At 44.6% G+C, this 13,204-nt stretch overlaps 1 protein-coding gene across 3 annotated transcripts in view; it reads left to right on the top strand.

Annotated features, from left to right (window-relative positions):
* LOC135371108 (protein ABHD15-like) overlaps positions 1–13,204 on the top strand; it is a 121,956-nt gene that overhangs the window by 79,169 nt on the left and 29,583 nt on the right. The window contains exon 1 of one of the 3 annotated variants that reach the window (XM_064605117.1): positions 2,301–2,351. The exons of the other annotated variants lie outside the window; for them this stretch is intronic. The gene's annotated coding sequence lies outside the window, so the exon portion shown is untranslated. Of the gene's footprint in view, positions 1–2,300; positions 2,352–13,204 lie in introns of those variants that run through there. 3 annotated transcript variants of the gene reach the window in all.

Below are 13,204 nucleotides of genomic sequence, written 5' to 3'. Positions count from 1 at the left end.
ATCGCAATAGCCTTCACATGCCAGAATGCCACGGAGGAAACCGAAGCACGCCAGCTGTCGGCGTACTGTCAGTTACAATTACGCCGCCCACCACCAGTGATGCAACGCTGAGCAGCCGGTCCCGAGGAAAGAATCAGCGAAGCACGTAGGAACACGCTCCTTGGCTCTGGGCAGACGACACGTTGTTACGATGCCTTTTTCAGTTACATTTTCTTTGAATGCATGCGATTTTATCCTCTTTGTATCCTATTTGTATTTTATCCGGTTTCTGTTTTACCTGTCAGCACCAGTTTCATTCTTGCTATTTCACCAGCTACGTGCAGCACGCAAAGTTTTTTTTTTTTTTTTCCCCGATTAGCGTTGCTGTTTGATGCTCATCCATGCCAAGTTTCAGATGCGCTCCTTGTGATTAAAGAGTCACAAGGCCCAAATATTTGCTCGTTAGCGGACAGCCAAGGGGGGGGGGGATATATTTATTAGACGAAAAGGAAAAAAACGGGGGATAGGTCAGCCAAACGAGACGTCGGCTTGCTATTCCAGAAATAAATAAATAAATAATAAATAAGGAAAGAAAGAAAATTAAGAAATAAGAAATCAATAAAAATAAAAAGAATTAGGAAATAAAGGATAAACTAACAAATGATGAAAGAAGGATGAGGTAGATTAAAGGCGAAGATGACAAAAAAAAGATGACTAACAAACGGTGAAAGAATGATGAGATGGATCACAGAAGATGCCTTTAAAAGGAAGGCATGAGGTTAATGCGTTGAGGGTGAGAGTGGGGCACAGAAGAATGAGATCGCACGACTGAGTTCACAGGCTGTTCATAAGACCTGATTCTCTCAAGAAAGTCAGAACTGATTTGGTCACAGACCGCTGTGTGTGATCTCGTACTGGGCCGAGCAGCCAAGGGGGTCACTTTTGTTATTACTAGATAACGGCGAGTTTTAGAAGATCTGAACATGATAACGGTTCCGAAAATATAAGTTCGTCGGCTCATTTCGTGCGAAGTGACTGATATTTGCAGGTATTTGATTTGACAGCTTCCTTTATCCTGTCGTTTTCGTAGAGTGCTTCTGGTATCCTAAGAACCCTCCCTGATAGCAAAGCGTTGATGGCGTAGCCTTTGAAATACCGTATCTGCAGTAACCTGCCGATAAGTCACCCGAAAGTCACCGAGAAGTCAAGACAGATAACTGCAATCATACATCGAAGCTCTGGAGTCACCTTCCCGCTGAATGCGCCTCATTGACCTGGTTCGTTTTAAACAGTCTGTAGCACACTTACTTGACGTTTCCTGTTAACAAAGTAGTTCCTAACCAGTCCGGATGTAACTTCTTTTAGTAGTGTATTTTGTTTGCTTCTGTATTAGTGCATATTTTAGTTATTCCTGTACGCTGTATTTATTCTCATTTTTATCGTGCCTCGTTCATCTGTGCTGTATCATGTATCTCGTTTTTCATTGCGAACTTTATTTGTAACCTCAACATGTGCCCTGACTTCGTTATACGTAACGTCTTCGGATCCTTAACGTACTTATTTATTTATTTATTTATTTCATATATGACATATTAAAAAAATAACGCAAACAATATCAAACTAATTAATTAACTAATTAATAAAGACAGATATCAATAAATTAACAAATCACATATAACGTACTAACAATAAGTGAACAAAATGAAGCCAGCTCCTGTGGCATAGTGGAATTATGATGATCGTTTTCCACGCCGAGGCTGGGAGGTGACGCGGGTTCGAATCCCTGCACCCGCTGTGCTGTCTGGGGATTCCCCTGGGTTTTCCCAGAGACCTTCCAGACGAATGTCGGCACAATTCCCCCTGAAGTCGACCCAGGACGCATACTAACCCCCTGTCCCCCACTCCTTCCTGCTGTCCACGTCTGTACTCACCTCATAACCACAGTTGCTTCGCGGCGCTAACACGGCCATCTTGGCCCGATATCGGCAATACCGGCGCAATATTGGTCCAATATTGGACCGGTATTGCCAATATTAGGCCATGATACTGTGCTGCTTGGGGCGAAATGCTCCACCTCACTGTCGCGACGGTTGACCTTCGACACGAATAATCGGTCGCAGTCCAACGGACCTAAAGCAGGCAAACCAAAGAAAAACACACTTCGGTGTCCCGTTATTTACCAACCAGCATCTTCGCGCTGAAAAGAAGCCCGAGCGTTGCGATTTCGTCTGGGAGGTTGAGAAAGCTGTCGTCAGATGGCGTCGGCCTCCTCTGTGATGTTATGGAGTAGGCGGAGAAGCTTTTCGCATTCTGTTCGAATTCGCGCTACAAGTTCTGCTGCGTCCGCCCATGCGGGACTCCTCGACTGTCATGTAAGTCGAGTCCCCTTTGTTTCTGCTTTTGTACCTGCGTGGGTGGAGAGTAGGTTTCTCTTTTATGGTCGGCGTGAATTCTTTGTGACGGGTTGATGCAATGTGTCGTGTCGTCTGCATTCCACATTCTCGAGGGTTTAATTATCCACGACTCGTAGTCAAAAGAGGTTCATGTTCACCTTCATGTATGCCGACTGAACATACGTGTAAATATGTTCCCAATCGATATTATCGTATAGTTAACGTCACGCTTGAGCTTGTATTAGCGTTTTCGCGAATCGTTGCGGGACTTCTTGAAGTTTTTCGGAATATATTCTATATGTGGTGATGCAGATGCATGAAACCCGAAAATATTTCCAAACAAGAGCGCAAAGAATCCACAGGTGAAAATATCCTCCAGGTTCAAAACTAAAAGAGTAAAGTCTAAGGCCCTTTATTCCGGCGACTTTAAGGATGGTCTCTAAAGCAAATACAAAAAAAAAAAAAAAAAAGAAGCGAACTTAATTAAGCATAATAATAAGTGCTGTAGCGTCGACTCTCCGACTTCTTTTTATTGGAAATGCTTAAGACGACATGTGACCTATCGCGCACCGTCGATATTTGGTGCCTGTAAGGCCAGGTTAGTCATACCTTTGCTCACTCCGTGAAGAGGGTCTTCGTGAAGTGACACAAAACGGACTGATATTTGACCCCAGCATTCGCACCACATTCAACATGACCCAGCTGTAAGTGTTTATTGATCTTGAATCCATAGTGTTACACCTTCTGTATTTCCTTCTGTACTCCCTTCTGTACTCGTGTTTTATATACTTTTATGCGATATCTCGATAAATCTGCCACACACGTACACTCTAAAAAAGGAGATCTCATTTACTCCCCTTTTTGGTCCCTCCTCCCCGAAAATTACTCTCCAGCCCGTAAACTTCGCATTAGACTTTCGTGGGAATACATGAAGTCCCCAAACAGATTAAAATTGTTTGTTTGTTTTCATTTTTCCTTTTTTTTTCTTCCTTAAAGTGACACGACCTACTCATTATTGATTTCTGCCCTCGGTCATTCCACAAACGCAAGCTCAAGGGAAAATGTCTTATTTGTTCTTTATTCCATAGACTTTTCTTCTCTCTATCTCTCTCAATTCTTTTTTTTTAATCTCCTTTTTTTCACGCAGGAAACGTGCTTTTAGCGCGCGGAGTCTCTTCATAAAAGAAAGAAGCATAACACAAGAAAGCACAACACATAGCGTTACTTCCGTGTTTCCAATAATTTACCAGAAGCCATTTAGAAACTGTCATTGTTTCGCGTTTCAGGTGCGTGAAACGCTCAGCTTAAACGGAGTTACTGTTGAAATGGAAGGAGCTTTCAAGGAAAAGGGCCGATTTGTTAAATTAAGTGCCTCCATTTTCGGAACGCAGTATCATTTTAAAAAAAGCCTACGTGCCCTGTCTTCCGTTCAATATATGTATATATCCCTTAGAGAGTTTCCTAGAAAACAATTGGCTTAGTTTTGTATTCGGTGACGCGCATAAAAAAAAAAAAAAAAAAAAGATAACGAGACATCCTAAGGAAACAAGAATGCGTTCTAGTATTTCATGATTGTGAAAGAACCTGCAGCACGAGGGAATGCAATATTCCAGGGGATTGGAACGAAACTTCCTTACTGCGTTGGGGATTTTCTTATCTTTGAGACAGAGAGCGCGAAGAATATATCCACTTCAATCCAAACTATATATCCCTCAATCTTTCCTTCGAGCACGCTTCAATTTGACATTGTAAGCCGGGGACAGACATCAGGCAAGCAGTCGATGTAGAGTGAAAGTCACGTTAATAGGAAGTGTCAGAATAGTGTGCGCAAGAATGGGGGACCTGAAACGCAAGTCCTATAATACACGCAGCTGTCTCCCATCGCGAATGACATGCAGAACGCATAGAGGGGCGTTTGCGCCACTCTCTCGCAGCCACTTTGTACTGATAATAACCGAAAGTTAAAAAAACAAGAACTAAGAATATCAAAACTAATATCCGCTTGTAAGCATATTGCGTTGTTAGCAGTGAAAGCAAATAGTACCGTATAACAAAAGCTTTTTGTTGTTGCTATGTTGTGAATTCTTTTCTGGCGTTTGCAGACGACGCACTAACGCGCATTTTCGCAGGCCGCGAGAGCTATACGCAATCTAGTTTTCGAACCGTCGCTGTTTTCTAGAAAGAACTACTTCAATTTTTTATTATTTAAAAACAGCACGCTGTTCTTTTTTTGTTTTGCTTCTAAATAGCGTGCGCACCTAAAACCCAAAGCGCTGTTTGGGTTTGCGTTCTGGGCAAGCGCAGAGGTCAAGACGCTATTTCGTCGCCCCGTTCCCCAGAACGCTCATGTACGCTACTCTAAAATTCTTCGGGTTATCTACTGTTGTTGCACTGCAAGAGGTATAAGTTTATATGTATAAGCTTGTAGAATTCATACATCTTTTAGCAACAGGTTACTCAATCATTTACTACGAAATTCCGTTCTATGGACTGCAAGGATCAACGGCAGAACAGCATCTGCCGCAAGAAAAACACTGCACACTAGCGAGGGGTTGTGAGCGAGCGTGAAGCAGCCCTTGAGGGTTGAAGTCCCGCTCAGACGATACGGAGCATGAAAAATGCACGCAACGACGCTCTATTATGATCACACTCCCCGCTAGTATGCACGAGAACTGCGGCAGCCCATAATGGTTGGCCACGCAATCGATCATTTCACTGCCTCGATGCAACAGATTGAACGTGTAATTTTGTTGACAACCTTGCCCATAAGCGGCGAGACGCTTTTCTCTTTGAGGCAAGCGATGCTCTCGCTCGAACACACGCCAACGCCACTGCCATCATGTCAGGGTCTTCTTTTAGGCGTCTTCCCGGCATTGCATCCCATGAGTTCGGAGTAACGAATTTTAATAACGAGAAGGAGCGTGTTGAGTGACACTGAACTGATTGTACGTTAGTGAATCGCACGTATTGCCAAGACGGCGACCAAATTAGCCAAGATTGTAAGCAAGAAAACGGCTTAAGAGGGCGTACCAGCTCCCTCTCCCCACATTCTGTACGTGGCATATTTGAAGCTTTTTCTCCGTAACCAGCGGTAAGATTTTAATGCGAGTAATCTTACTAGAAAGGGGATGACAAGATCTGTAACACGTGGGGCTCGGAATTTTGAAATTGCTCTCAGTTATTTTAAGATCAAAGTTCGGAGGGTATCCGCAAGAAGCCTAGGACAAATTCTATAAATTCCGGGCCCTACATGCCCCAGACCTTGTCGTCCTCTTTCCAACGATACCACAGGTATCAAAATTTTACCGTTGAGAGAAAGAAAAAGCGTCAAATCGCGCGCCGTAGAAAATGCATGTGGGAGAGGGAGCTGGTACGCCCTCTTAAAGTTTCGGCCCTTTCCCTCATTTTGTGACTTTCGTGAATTTACTCTTGGTGATCGCAGGTACGATGGTGCCTGTTGTGTTACAGCTCACTAAAAGGAGGAAATATCCGTCCAAGGCTAACATATGTTATAACGCCTTTTTTTTGTTTTTTTACTCCCTAAAGAGGGTAATTGCACACTGCTGCCACGAAATTTCATCTCGTAAATAATGATTGAGAGTACTTTACATATTTACGTATTACCTACATAAATAACTCTGCCGTAAAACATATCGATCAGTGATGGCTTCCCAACCGCATTGAACACCTGAAAGATGCGCAGTTTTACTTTTCTTTACTGAGGGTTCCTAATGGAATACTGAGTGACATGTACACGTTAAGGCATAATGTATCCAAACATTTTTTCAATCATGAAACTGTGCAACGCTTGAAAGGCATCGAATGATGAAAGGTAAAATACCTGAAGCCTATAGCGTCCGAGTATTGTGTAACAATAGAGTGCTTTAGTGCATCGTACGCAAAGGCAATAGCGTACGACGCACTAAAACCCTCTAATAATACCATCGTCTACGTATGGAACGTATCCACCAGGTATATATTCAGACACGCGCGGCAGTTCTAGAAGTCGTTTATCGTATAATGTGTCGTGCTCCGAACACTTAAAGAAGAAATAATCCCACAAACTTTTCCAGCGCGTCTCGGATGGGCTTCCTATGCGTTACCAGAACAGAAGCAAATAGAAAGGGGGGAAATGTAGATCTCGAGACCTTTAAATATTGCCTGGGAGATAATTCCGTTCAGCGAAAGCTTCCTGCTCTGTCTGGCAAAACAATTGCTCGGCACATATAGCGACGCATCCTGAAGATGGAGCAACACTCTGTGTTCTGCTTAGCACCTCCACAATACGTAAATGTGCCTTAACGATGGCTTATCGGGCCGGCTGTCGAGGACGTCGCGTGCGAGACGACGAAATATTTGTTTGCCCAATGCTACATTTCTCAGGCACACACGCGGTTAGGCGCAAACTGGCGAAGGCCATCGGTTAGCATTCCTTCTCTTTCCCTTCGGGGAAAGTTCTTGAAATCCTCTCGGCCGAGAGACGCACAAGATAGATCGTTCCGACTTAAAAGTTTCTGCGAGTGGGGCCACCATATATAACACTTTCTTTTTTATATACGATGGGCGTGGCCTCGAGTGGTATTACGCCTGAATGTACTGTGCCCTTCACATGATCGAACGACGAACGTCCCTCTCTTCTCGAAGCGGACCTTGATCTAAAGGTGAATGCGGATGTATATTATTCCTTCGCGGGAATACTTGCTTGCAACGTGCTATCTGACTCATTGTGCAACACACAGCGCTAAGGTATGCTAACGCAAACACGGGATTCTTCCGACAATCGCATTCCTCTAGCAATGCGGCGGATGGAATCGACGCATCAGCAAAGCTGTTTGTGAAGCATTCAGTGTGTTGCGGTTCTCCTTCTGACATCGCTGACGTACTGCCGCTGACGTACTACGTTCTAAACTGATGCCTTCTCTCTCTCTCTTTCTTTCTTTCTCCTCCCCCACTTTTTTCTTCTTTCTTTTTCACGTTGCACTTTTCCCGTTGCGGGCCATCTGTTTTTAAAACGATAGTTTTCTCACTAACGTCTATAGCCGTGTAGGTCCGTCTGTAACAGTTGTGGAGAGAGAAGTGACGAAGGATAAGTTACAATGGCACCGAAACAAGTGGCCATCTTTTGATTAGAAGAAGAGTGCGGTCGGCCAAATATCACGTATTATGGGCTAGATCGCGGCCCGCTTGCACAAACGTTGAGGAAATTTCTCAGTGGCTACGCACGAGCAGCTTTGAGGACGGTAGCGGGTACCCGAAGGCACTGCCGTAGCTACTGAAGACACCACTGAGGAATTTACTCAGTGGCATCCTCAACAGCTTCGGTATATCTCAAACGAAATTGCTTCAATTATTTTTTTTTTTTCTTAGAGATTTTTGCAACTTAGTGTTCCTTCAACGTTGGAGATTTTCTCAAGCTTCATATCTGACGTTGCGAAGCTTATTGGATGGCGTTAGACGTGGAACGGAGAAGCGGACCGCATATTCCGCGATTTCAAAGAGCTCTTTCGTTTCAACCTGCATCCCTTTTCACTCTCTATCTCAATAAAGAGACACACTGACATGTTATGGACGTTACTCAAGCAGAGCAATCGCGCATTATAATCAAAGCTAGAAGCTACCGGTCCCTGCGGCTGATTTGGCAACCCAATATTCTCCGCCCTCACAACGCCAGCTCGTCGTTCCTAATTAATATGTGTCCACACAGAGAGAGAGAGAGAGAGAAAGAGAGAACTGACGAGCCGGCTATTGTGCAAACGCCCTCATATGGTTGGTGAGCCATCCTATCGTGTAAGCCTTAGGCTATGCAGTTTGGAGCGTCGAAATGTGGACGTCGTGCGTCAGGATTATGTGGCAGTCGAGGAAGCTGACGCAACGATACAGCTATGCATGGACGCAGGTGAAAGTTTGGAACGAGGATCGTGTTTCATAGAGTCACTAAATAAGCTACGTAGCTTATTTAGTGACTCTAGTGTTTCAGGAAGAAACTTCGTCGACAGCATCTGGTCAGCGTACACTCGATTAACGATATGAACCCCCCGGCCCACTCCTGAAGCTACCCTCTCTTTTTTGTTTCTCCTTAGTCGAAGCTGAATATATTCGACAACGTAACTTACATAAGTAACATGTAGAAGAAACAAGAGTTGAAACGTGTGTACCCAGGAAATACCACCGCCATTAGAAATGCACATGCTAATTCCCGCGCGAAGCCCTCGATGTTGTGCTGTGTTGCGTTGTGTGTAAAACTCTGTTATCGCAATAACGCGTTCTATCCCTATGAGTAAAGGATGATGGCAACCTGCACAATCAACTGGCCCTATCAATGATAAACGACCGTTTACTTTAGTATCTTAGTTCGGTTATTTAGCTGCGCACTGAACGTATTATTACAACTGAATGTGCGTAGACCAAGTTAATTTCCGCCGTTCCATTGTCCGTGTCTGGGTCGCTACATAACGTCTGGGCAGCGAAAAGGCGCTTGAATACATAGATGAACGGATGTTATTCTACAGAACCGAATTCACTATTTGCACGGCTGCCGTGCTGTGAATACAAATCAAGCTTTCGAGATATAGCTAGAGTTTTGCAACATAACTACCGCCGGCGGGAAAACAAACCACTACCTCGTATTCGTTTCTTTCTTCTTTTTTCTCCTCCCAATGCTTCAGTGTTATACTGTTTTTTTTTTGTTTTTTGTTTTTTTTTTTTTTTCAATTACCATCGGTGCCCTTTGCATTTTTCTTCATTTCCTTCTTCTCCTATTGCGCCTTCATCCAAGGACACCTTAGCTGTTTCGTGATGGTGATGGTCGTTCCCCTTCCATATCACTCACCTAAATTGTTTCTCATGTAATGGGATAGAGTACCGCACCCCGCGTTATCGTCATCGTCTATTTGTTGTTGTTTCCTTCGATAACGTCGTCTTGGCATTATTTCTTGTCATCGCCCGAGAGTGGGGCCAACAACAACAACAACAATAAATGATGATGATAGCATGAGATGTTTCCCCTGTGGTAGCCAGCCACAGGACCCCTTACCCCACTTCACTGAGGTTAATGTGAGAGGTGTCAGAGTGGTGCCAAGTATAGGGAGTTTTCACCTACGTCACATTGTGACGTGGCAGTGACGTGGCATGCTCGTAAGCTCCTCCCACGTACTGGTGGACACTTTTCGTGCTAGCGGCACTGAAAGATGACAAACTGCGCGATTTTTCAATGCGACAACCATAGTTTTCAGAAAAGAAAATGTGAGAACGAAAATGGCCAAGTGTCTTCGGGATAAAAGAAGGGTACGGACGCGACCGGATTTCAAAACACCCTTCAAGGCTTCGTTCTCGAGCAAATGCTAGATAATCTCGGCAGCTGCGCCGAAAAAGTGACCACCACCATGGCTGCCAAACGCGTTCGTTTGACGTCGTGTGAAAACACCCTGTAAGGCTACCTACCACATAACTGATTGGCGCGGGCTAGAATATATTTAATGCACCTACAAATACAAAAACCGTACAATAAGAGCATACAACGCGAACAATAAATGCGTGACGACAATGTCACTCTGTGTTTCACCGCTTCAGCTGCGGCAACCTACACCGTACATTCGCACAGTCACGCAAGTAAAAGCTCCTGAACTTGCACTCGAGCCCAGAGCACGTTGACAGATACAGCAATCACTACTCACTGCTGCTTTCTTTGTGTCGCTAACGACTTTTAATTCGTTGTTATATTTTATAGCCTTACTGTTCGCGGCAACTATCGGATTTCACTTTTCGACATCGACGCAAAAATACAAAATTGACTGGAACACGCTTCCAATTTAGCATTATAATAGCGTCTGTCGTAGCTGAGGGCTCCACCACGAGAAAGCTCCCACCAAAAATAAACGTACGAGGCTTCAGCCTTCTTATATTTCGAACAGCAATGACAAGAAACAACAGAAGGCACACGACAGCGCTGATACGGAGTGTTCCATCGCAGAGGCCGCCGTCGCTGCGGTGAGTGCGATATCCTATCTCGCTACACGTGAGATAATAAACGGGCGAGGTGCGAACGAAGTGAGAATAAATCGAATGTCCCAGGCGGTGTGCAGTGAAAAGATAAAGCTGCTGCATGTTTGCCTTTGTGCCATCTTTGTGCCATCCTGATCTTCGGGCGCACGCGCTCGTTTTACTGTCCATTGTAACTTCTCCTTTCTTCTTCCCTTCCCTCTTTTCTTATTCTCTTCTTCTCTCTGCACAACTGCTACGGACGAATACACACGGCTCTCGATGTGACGTGTGACATTTGGGCGTGCAAAGCAATTCGTCAGGAACTCGATGGATACTGCGAAACCCTGACTCGCGCGCCCTCAATATTGGCTAACTTTAAATTTTTTTTCTCCAGTTTGCGAATTTTAAGGTCACACAACAATGATACTATAAGAAGCTTTATTTTCAGTACTGGTTGCTAGTAAGCGTTTCCAATAATGCTTTGCCGCAAAAGCATGTGCACTACCGCTTTAATTAAATTTGGGGCGATTTTTTTTATTATTCCGTGTGAGCGCCGCGAAGCAACTGTGGCTGTGAGCGACGTAAGAAACTCTGCCGGAAAACCCAGGAAAAACTTTTCATGTTCAACTCAACATGCCGCTGGAATATATGAGGTGATTGCAATGTCGCCCACGCGTACATAATCACTACCACCTAGATAAAGAAAGCCTGCATACTCGTCGCCATGACGTAACTATTGAGAGTCAGCCAATGAGGATCGTGTTTTCAACGGCCGTAGCCAATCACGAACGTGCTTTCAGCGGTCGTGGCCATGAAGACGAACCACCGTCGTCTGCGAGTTGTGATTGGACGTCCCCGCGTACTAAATTGGAAAACTTGGAAATAAAGCGCAAAAAGGTGTCAATCTTTCTCAAAACTGATTTTCTGGAAAGTGTCTTACATATTTTGTCTAAATTATTTAGGTCTGCAGGTTCCAGCTGGGCTGCAGTCATTTGCGGGTTCTTGAATTCGCAGAACGGTTCGCCTTAGCAAACGAATTCTGACTCTTAATCGAAGGAGGGAGGGGAGGAAATGAGCGGGCCTTCTGTATTTAGATGACTTTGACATAATGCGCTACGAGAAATTGTAGCGTGTTCAGATTTTAAGATCAATATACTGCCCCGTGTTACGAAACGGAACTAAATTTCGTAATGACGTTCCTCCTGTAAGAGTGGAAAGTTCCGCCTTATTAAAACATGCACGGCGTCATTATTCTCTCCATAATTCGTGGCTCTATTTTAAGTCGACTGCTTTGAATTTCATCGCGTAGGGCAGAATTCACAGGTGCGTGGATGGGGGGACGGCACCACTGCGGAGGGGCCTGCTTTTGAAAGTGGGCTCGCGAGCTCTGTGTGAGGTAGTCTAGAAGGTCGGACGTCAGGACGCCCTGCTGTCGTACTTCATATTTGAAAGATGCAGAGGCACGCTCTTTGTACCTGTAGAAACAAGGAGGTCTATAAATCAACAGAGTCCTCACAAGCTGATAACTTCTAAAAAAAAATGTTTATGTTACCCAGCCTAATGAACGCCTCATTTTCATCGACGAACTTGTATGAAATACGTACACAGGATTATGCGGTTTTAAAATGAGGGTTGCAGAAAAGTTCTTCCTTCTTCGAAACATGGCGTCGTTCGCTTTCACTAGATAATCCCTCCTCTCACTCCTTCGTCACGTGGACACATAATGTCAGGATGTCGTCTGCTTCAATCAGTCGTCGCAGACGACTTCAAACACAGCCTGGCTGTCCATGCCGCTGATGATGGCTCGTTTCCATAGCTACGAGTGCCGAAAGCACAGCCATGAATGGCGGACACTTAATGACTAATTCATGTCATTTGAGCAATCATGCGCGTTGTTCACCTAGGTGGCGTTGACACGGCGTGTCGCTGACCGCACAGGTACTCTCCGGTCGCCTCAGCCGATCCAGTTGACGTTACGCTACGAGGCGCCTGATTGGCACTCCCGCGCGCGTCACGGAGTGATTTCGAACGCACTCATTCTCGGTCGGAGTTTTTCGAAGGAGTGCGAGAGTTTCTATATCACGTTCAGACAAAGACGTCGCGCTGGCGCTACGAGTCAGCTACGAATATTGTTCTTGCATGCAACATATTCGTCATACAACCGAAAACGGAAAACGAAAAAGTTACGATGGCTAGGTCCCTATGTATTGCACCAGGCCAGAAAGCCACACGATTCTCCTGTTGAAAGCTTGTGACGAACATAGTTTACCTACATACCTTAATGGCGTAATGTGTAAAATGCGATAATACGTCTCGACTAATCAAATAGCGGTTTATGGCGCACATCTTGAAGAATTCGATTCTATAGCAACAATTTGAATATCTGTGGATTCCGAAACGTGCATATACTAGTAACGAAAAAGGCGTGATGTCTGCTACACTCTTAAAAATGAACTTCACCGCATAGCACGTTCTTAGCCAACCATCATCTCAAATAATATCGTTATCTGCGCTGATTTGATGGAAACTGGAGGCGTACGCCTTTTTTGTGACACTTATGCTGGTCATAATTGTCACAGAAAAGGCGTACGCCTCCCGTTTTGAACAAATCAGGCCAGATAACGATATCATTCGAGATGGTGGTTGGCTAGGAGCGTGCTATGAGGTGAAGTTCATTTTTAAGAGTGTAGGGTCGTCTTCTGGCACCTTCTGCTCCCAACGGACGGCTAGCACCCAAAAATTACTTCAAATTAGTATTCTTCCTCCAATTTCAGGAGATATAACATTTCCTCGACAACACAGCGGTAACGAATTACACAAATGTGGCACACACAATTGCCAGTGCGCTTAAA

The sequence above is a fragment of the Ornithodoros turicata genome, chromosome 10 (genome assembly GCF_037126465.1).
Source record: "Ornithodoros turicata isolate Travis chromosome 10, ASM3712646v1, whole genome shotgun sequence".
NCBI classification, from domain to species: domain Eukaryota; kingdom Metazoa; phylum Arthropoda; class Arachnida; order Ixodida; family Argasidae; genus Ornithodoros; species Ornithodoros turicata.
This window is presented reverse-complemented; position numbering and strand designations above follow the sequence as displayed.